The following is an 8,993-nucleotide window of genomic DNA, read 5'->3' as shown; positions in this document are numbered from 1 at the left end:
AGTTGTGGCCTTAAAAATAAAAATTAGAAAATATCATTTAGATTATTTGATTTTCATAAGTATTGTCTCCAACATTAAATATTAAAGCATTGATATTTTGTAGACTGGAGAAAAACTACAGATGAATGGCATTAGTAATCACATAATGTCTTATTATTTGTAGGCAATAGACTCTATCAATCTCTGATATGCTCACCTCTTAAATTAGCTGTATAGCAACTGGTTGCTGGTGACACTATACATTCTACTAGTGCTTTTCTATGTGGAACTCTCCAAAGCCTTGCAAAGAGAAAATTCAATTATATCTGAGTCTAAGAAAATGCTCAAGGGCAAATAACTTTGACAAAGATATCTTATCACAGGCAAGTATATTTATGAGGAGGTTTATAACTATTAAATTATATCTTTGATGATGTCTAGCATCCTACCTGTAAAACAAGATATGAGACACTATGAAGCTATCCAATTTTAGTACTTATCACCCTACAATGATACTTCTTCCTGGTACTCTTTAAGCTAGCCTAACACATGCTAGATGATAAGCTTGTTAAACAGAAAAATCTTACTTTATATAGTTCAACAAAACTAATAACAACAGCTAATCTTTACATAGCACCTACTATGTTCTAGACACTATTCTAGGTGCTTTGCATAAATTAACCCACAATCTTCTAATGCTGCTAAGGAATTTTTATTAATATTAGTATTAATCTTTGTTTTACAGATGAGGAAACTAAAGCACAATTATGAAGGAACTGAATTCCCAGGAATTTGCTGAAGTCACACAGCTGGTTAAATGTCTGATCCCAGCCCACATAGACTGACATCTGTGTTCTTTTTTTTTTTTAATGTATGTGTTTTTTTATTGCATTTTAGGTTTTGGGGTACATGTGAAGAACATGCAAGATTGTTGCATAGGTACACACGTGGCAGTGTGATTTGCTGCCTTCCTCCCCTTCACCTATATCTGGCATTTCTCCCCATGCTATCTCTCCCGAACTCCCCACCCCCAGCTGTCCCTCCCCTATTTCCCCCCAGCAGACCTCAGTGTGTAGTGCTCCCCTCCTTGTGTCCATGTGTTCTGATTGTCCAACACCCGCCTATGAATGAGAACATGCGGTGTTTGATTTTCTGTTCTTGTGTCTGGAAGCCATCATTCTCAGCAAACTGACATCTGTGTTCTTAACCACTGTAAAATGCAATATGTGCTTCTTAGTAGTTCACCAAACTTTGATTGACCTCAAATAAATTACATAGTATTTCCTCTAATTAAAATGTATAGCTTCTGGATCCAGAATAATAATATTTGGAGTTACAACATGGAGAAATCTTTCTTTTTGATTATTCCACAGGAGGAGAAGTTATTCACATTTTTCCCTCTGGAAATTATAAATTTCCCTTTACAGGCTTATGAAAATCTTCTTCTTCACTTGCAGTTTGTAGAAACAGTTTGATATATACATAAAGATCATTATATTATTACCATAACTTGATTTCAAATGTCTCATAATTCAACTGTGCTTACTTTTTAGTAAACTGGAAAAAAGTGTTTAAAATGTACTAGCAAGCACATTTCTTTAAGGGAATTGTATGATAAATTTCTTTTCAAAACAAGAATGTCTGACATCATTTTATGAACTCATTTGTGGGACAGGATAGTGAAAATTACATTTCATTAAAATGAGATAATTATTTTACTCCTTGACTGTAAAAACATATACAAACACAAACTCAGGTTTCTATTTGTACAGTGGTGTAAAGTACATTCTTCCATTGTAATAGACACACAGTAATGGCTTATGGTATCTCTCCTCTCCTCCATTAATGAGAGTCAGTCATACTTGAAGTCAGTAGTTGTTATATTCTCTACTAATAAAATACATATCTAATATATAGTGAAGTCTGGAAGCACAGTAACATAGAACTTGGTGGTTGGATACATTTTTTTTAAATTCTGTGATTGCTTAGAACTTTACACATATTAAGATGAATACACTTATTATTCAGTGATTTTTTGTTTAGTCTGGTTTAGTTTTCCCAACAAGGGTGACATTTAAATATTCTATTTCATTTATGGGTTAGCAATAGTTATGACTTTAAAAAGTTTCATATTTCTATTTACCATTATTTAATGTGAAAATCTTGCAAATTTTATAGTTTCCAGTGAGTTAATAAAATGTTTTAAAATTCTACTTCTAGCATAGTGTGTTATTAAATGTGTACAACTTTATAAAATAATAAAACATTTTAATAAATATATATTTAATGCCTGAAATATGACCAATGTTGCTTGTGCAATTTTATTACAATATTTTATTCTTACATTGATTAAAATTTGCTAATGCAAATTTTTCTCTAAATAAGTATAGTGCTTTCAAGGCTTGCTTATATTCAGCAAATATAACATTCATATTTTCGGAGGCCCATTGACCTCCATATGCAGGTGTAGTTCTCTGGAATTCCACTTTGAAGCATATTAATACAAGACTGGGTATAAAAAGATCTCTCCAGTTTCTCACAGCTGGGCATCTGCCTTATTCCCAATGCTTGTATTCTTGTCTTGGTAACATTTTCAGACAGGGCATTAGGTTTTCTAAGAATACTGTCTATCTTGTTTTTGACAACCTTTCCTCTTTGCTGTGGTATAGTATGGTACCAAAGAGGGAAGATTCTGGGATTGGTCAGCCTGGATTCAAATTTAGAGAGTGGCATGACAATGGGAAACAAGGGAGACTAGGAAAGGTAATAGAATGGGAGAGAATGGATGATGAAAAATTACTTAATGGGTACAATGTATGTTATTCAGGTGATGGATACCTTAAACCTTGACTGCTCAGCAATCTATATATATGTCAAAATAACACTGTACCACATAAATTTTTGCCAAAAATTAATCTGCTTTACTACCAATATGGCTGTGAGCCAGGGCAAGCCCCTCAGTCTCTGGGCTGCTGTATGGGCAAATGCTTTTTGGTCTGAGTGACAGTTATATCTTCCAATATGAATTTCTGCATAAACACATTCCTTCCTTCATGAGTTTGATTAACATTTGTTCTTAAAATGAGGAATGATATTTGTTGCATTAAAGGCTTGGTTTCAAGAAAAATTATGATTATACATTTTGTAGCATATTACCATTTACCAAACTAAATATTGGTTTGCATGTACCGTGCACCAAAGTTTTCCATCTCTTTCCTTTTACTTATCTAACATCACATTTGTGTGGTCTGATTGTTGCCCCTTTTTGTGCAAAACTATGTTTATCATCACTGAGTCAGTCTTTTTTCCCCTCATTTATAATCTCTCATTATCTTATAGGTATACTCACAAAAGTGCTCAAAGATGTTATACACAAGAATGTATATTATGGTTTTATAAAAATAGCAAACAACTTTAATATTTACCAGTACAAAGCTGACTGAATGCAATATTGTAAAAATATTCAGCTAAATACTCCTCATGTTTTTAAAATAGTGTGCTAATAATACTAAGGGATATCCAGGATATTGTAAATAAAAAAGCTGAACACTACTCATTACACAAAGAGTGTCAAAACCATTCACAGAGATTAATTCTGAGACTAGGCTCAGGATACTTTTAGTTTTCACTTCATGCTCCCATACCTTTTTATAAACAAGGCCAATTAAGTAGTCCACAAAGCAGGTTCTTTATTTCAATTACATGTTCTTACAAATCATACATTTCTTATTACATATATAAGAAAAATAAAATGTAAACAATTGACTAAATTTGATGTTTCCAAGGATTATTAGCATTTCATTTCTTATTAGTGAGCAATAAAGCTTATCGATTTTTAAACAGTGATTTGGCAATTTCTATCTCAATTTAAAATATATATAACACTTAAACCTAGAAAGTTTACACCTCAAAATCTTAGAATAAATTCTTATAAGATTGCACAAACGTATGCTTGGATTTATACACACATTTTTAAAAGGCATTTTGTTTTCTTTAATTCTAGAATTTGCATTCATCAGTTATAAAAAAGAAAAATTTAAAATAGTCTAAAGACCCATTGATAGATCTCAAATTAAGTAAGCTATAACACATAATATGATAAATACAATATGAGAAAACAGCTAACAAATATCTGGTAGGTTTGAAAACAATACCCTGGAATAATGTCTGTAATACAGTGTTATGTGATGGAAGCCAATGGAACCCAGCTTAGTAGAAACAATTAAGGAATAAGTATGTATTGAAAATGCCATGGAATTATATTAAATTAAAGGCATGAATGACCCTGAGGCCTGAGACAACATGGATAAGTATGTTAACTTTCCACTAAAATATTATTGAACATTTTCCAATAAGTGCCTTGCATTGCTTTAAAATTAAAAGTGTTTTTGATACACAACATTTTTCTTGCTGTATCTGTATCATCATCACCCTGTCCTATATCTAGTCACCCTGATCTGGGTTATAGGAGCAAAGAATCTGGAGTTAAAGCACTCTAAGTTAACCTTATCTATATACCTTTCTGAGACTTGATATGTCTTGTTAAGTTGTTGGTCAGTTTTTGCCTGACCCCTTCCACCGAAATCTCACTAGCACTGTTGGCACCTCCCACTCATTGATAGAAATCAGCAGAGTGGTTTAAGAACCAGCCTTTGCCATCATAGAGTTTGAATACCAGATCTGTATTTACCAGCCAAAGGACTTACTCTTTATGCTCCAATTTCTGCATTTTAAAAATGAGGATAATACCAGGGTATTAGCTCAGGCTGTCATATCAAAATACTACTGATGGGGTAGCTTAAACAACAGAAATGTATTTTCTCACAGTTCTGGAGGCCAGAAGCACCAGATCAAGATGCCATCAGAGTGGTTTCTGGTGGGAGCTTTTTGCCTGGCTTGCATACAGCCAACTTCTCATTGTGTCCTCTCATGGACTTTCTGCTGTATGCATGCAGAAGAAGAGAGAGATTTCTGTTGTCTCTTTCTCTTCTTGTAAAGATACCAGTCCTATAGACCCTTCCCTTATGATCTAACTTAATCTTTATTATCTCTTTATTGGCTCTATCTTCCAATACAGTCACATTAGGAGTTAGGGCTTTGAAATTTAGATTTGGTACAGAAACAAATTCAGTCTATAGTAAGTGGTGTGTAATTAACAGGGCTCATGTTAAGTTTAAAGAAGGTAACTATAGGAGAGGCAAAACTTTACCTTTACCCTCTGGGGTCCCAGCTGGGCCCAAGAATCAAGTTGACATACGACAAATTAATAGAACAAAAGTATTTGCATTTCATGTAAGTTTTACTTGACATGGGAACACTCATAAGGAAATGAAGACCTGAAGAAATTGCAAAACTATGCACTTTTGTATTAGGTTGAAAAAAGCGAGGCTATGGTGGAAAAGTAACAAAATTGTGTGAGGAGGCTAAATGATGATAAGAATTATTTTAACAATGTTTGCACGGAATAATCTTGACTATGACTCCCCATTGAAGGATGTTTCTTTTCTCCTGGTACAGGGAGGACATCATTCACACAGGAGTATTTCCACCTCCCTCTCCCTTTTTCAGGAAGAAATGGAGAAATTAGCATGTTCTTCTTCATCTGCTGTTTTTCAAGTGCTATTAGCTTGAATTAATCCTTATGTCAAAGTGGCATATTTTGGGATGTCATATTCTGCCACTCCTCATAAGCACATAATTCACTTGGCACAGTGTAAACACTCAATGCATTATAGATGACAGTGTCTTTACTACAGCTGTTGGTTATGATTATTCAGCTTGACAATGAATCAAAGTCAGGCTATTTCAGGTTACTCATATAATATTTCCCTGTATTCTGCAAAATATACTCTTTTGCTCTGCTTAGGCTAATTCTTCACTATCCTATAAATAACAGAACCATTTATTCCTCTGTACAGATGTATGTATGTGTTCTCTAATATTGTTCTTTTCCTAGTATCAAAAAAAAAAAAAAACAATTCTAGACTTAGATAAGGAGGTTTATTTGAAGACTGTTGCAAGAGTGGGAAAGGAATGATTACCATAGGGTGAGAGGAACTATTGCAAACCACCATGGCTCATGTATACCTATGTAACAAACCTGCACATTCTGCACATGTACCCTAGAACTTAAAGTGTAATAAAAAAAAAAAAAAAGAAAGAAAGCAGTCCATAGTGCAAGACAAGCAAATTAGTCCTCTTAACACTCTGAAAGTCTTCCTAGATATTGGTCCTTTTTTTTTTTTAAATAGGACCAATAGGTATGAACATCCTCCTTGTCCTCTTATCTCCTATATGTAGTTTACCATTATGGTATCAAATTATATAATAAAACAAATACAGCCATTACCGTTATCATTGGGGTCAGACCACAGATCTGGCCCTCAGAGTCCTCTGGCAATTTGCCCGGTATTCAGAAACCTACCAGGCTATTTACTGACATAAAAACTAATCTCTCACCTTCTCTTTTTCTTGGCATTCTAACACCAAACCAATTGGTGTCCTTCATTTTGTTCATTTTATTCACCTGGTTTCCTGATCATGCTCACCCTGTCTGCTTTATCTTGATATGTTCAATATAGGAAAAATTATGTAGTTATTCAGATTAACATCTAATAAGAATGATATAGTAACAATACAAAGTAGGAAAAATAAGGGAAATTGTGTAAAAATGATATAAGGCAGAGGACAGGTGAACAATAAAGGCTGACAAAGAAAATGCCATCTAGCAAAAGCACAGGGGAATTTACAACACTGTTCTTTCCGAAGGGTTTTTATGAAAAGAAGAAAACCTAAAAACACAAAAATAAGCAAAAAAGACGTTTAGGCAAAGTTAATTACATCAATATGCTTTTTTAAACTTGTTCTTGTCTTTTCTTAAAAATCCTGTCCTATAATTATTTCCCACTGGAAACAAATCTACCATATGACTTTTCTTGTAAAGACTTTCTTTATAATTTCTTATTAACAGAAATAACAGGAGAATAAGGCATTAGTGCTATTTTCATTAAGCCATTTTGTTATCATATATAAAACATTTCCCACAAATATCTTCACTAAAATTTTACCTATCTAGCCTCCCATCCAATGATCTACCTCTGTCCTCTGCCCTCCTAGTTCCACCTCCAATCTGTTTAGTAAGGTGACTGTGTATGTTAGAGCAGGTGTGAGACTAGAAAATCCTTCCCCATTGCTTGAATAATCAAGTTTTGGCCAGACCTTTAAGCACACACTGAGATAGTGAGGAGCCAGATGAAAAGCACAGACTATGGAACAAAAATGGATTAAGACAGAACTTAGTGATTTGGCCCGTGACCCTCCAACTCAAAGTTCTGCAGTTGGGGACAATATGTTTCATTGGAAAGCCACAATTATGAGATCTAATAATAGCCCATATTAAGGTTGTGTGTTCCTTTTGACAATTAACTTCCCTATAGAATATCCCTTCAAAATACCTAAGATTACACTAAGAAGAATTTGACAACAAAATATTAATAGTAATGGCAGCATTTGTCTTAATATTCTAAGATCAAAGTCATCTTCTGCTTTAACTATTTCTAAAGCTCTATTGTTTATTCGTTCACTGCTATGTAATCCCAATCCAGATGACTTCTTAGTGCCAGATTGCAGGGGACAATAAGACAAATAAAGAGAGGTACAAAAGAATATCTCTGCAATGGACTTAGAAGTATGCCATGTGATGCTTCCTTAAAGTCAAAATGAGGTGCATTATAGATTGAACATTACATTGTTGTTCAAATGTTTATAATTAACAATATAAACATTAAATTATTGTTCATTTTTACATAATTAACAAGCTCTAAACAGAATGTCTAATCAAGAGGAACTAAAGATTAATTTTGATTTTGTATAGTTAAGTGGTCCTTTATCATTTAGAAGATGCTTTCATAATTGCCTTATTTATTTTACACATTAAGTACGGAGGTAGAAAGAAACACAGACATGTTACCTTGTTTCTCTGTTTTGCACTGCCAATTTATGGTAAGCTCAAATAATAACTCGAGTCTTCTTACTGTCTCAGAAAACTTCAAGGTTCATCTTTGAATGCCAGTTGCAGTATGCAAATTATTCAACTCATTTTTCTTAAAATAGCTTATACTCTAATAGTGATCCAAAGAGTTTGTGAATATAGCCAGAACCTCAAATTGTTTTGGTACTAAAAAGCATGGACTTGGATTATTTAAATCATTTTAAATTTTGCACAGCTCATGGCTGAATGCTTCCCTTTTTTATATCAATGTTTGTGATGAGAATAATAATGAAACATTTTGCTCCAAAATATCTAAATTGCCTCTAATATATTTGAAAAAACTTCAATTAACAAAAATGTCTTTCAAAAATGTATTTCTAGCAGGAAATCCTGCTTTTCTTTCTAAGACATTGTTTGTTTCAAATGAGAAGAGTTTCTGCCACATTCTTGGCACACTCACATTGCTGCAAAGAAACCAGTCAAAATCTTCACAAAATTACTATTTCAACCAGTCAATGAAAACCAATTGTGAAAAGGTCATTTTTATTTTGTTTTGTTTTGTTTATCAGGATTAATTATTTTTTAGAATGTAGGCTTTAGTCTATTTTGCAACTTAGCTATTGGAGATAGAAAAATATTAATTTTATTTTATTTTCTGGATTATAGGAGGAACTTGATTTCTTTATTGAGTAAATACATGAAAGCTAGAGAGGGAGAACTAAGGAACAGTTGATTTAGGTGAATCATGACTTTTAGTGTTTGAGAAGATTCTTATGAGTTAGTTCCCATATGTTAGCTCCAATGTTTTTTCCTCCCTTCATCTTTCTCACTCTCCCTTATTCTGTTACTCTGTTACTCTCTTCATTCCTTCCTTTCAAGCCATCTGTTATTCCAAGATTTCCAACCCTAGAAGACCCAGAGTCCCATTTTATGGTTACCATTTACCATTTCTCTTCAGCTGAGTAGACAGTGATCACTGACTTCAGTCAACATTATTCTTACCTTCTTTTTTTTTTAACTTTAA

The 8,993-nt window shown here is 33.4% G+C and overlaps 1 pseudogene; it reads left to right on the top strand.

The window, feature by feature from the left end:
• Nucleotides 1–7,246: 7,246 nt before the first annotated feature.
• Nucleotides 7,247–7,679, top strand: LOC105729526 (ubiquitin-conjugating enzyme E2 D3-like; annotated as a pseudogene).
• The last annotated feature ends 1,314 nt before the right edge of the window (nt 7,680–8,993 follow it).

This window comes from Aotus nancymaae, unplaced genomic scaffold (assembly GCF_030222135.1).
Source record: "Aotus nancymaae isolate 86718 unplaced genomic scaffold, 86718_ANA_hifiasm-v0.15.2.pri h1tg000062l, whole genome shotgun sequence".
NCBI classification, from domain to species: domain Eukaryota; kingdom Metazoa; phylum Chordata; class Mammalia; order Primates; family Aotidae; genus Aotus; species Aotus nancymaae.
The sequence above is the reverse complement of the archived record's forward strand: the minus strand, read 5'-3'. Positions and strand labels throughout refer to the sequence as shown.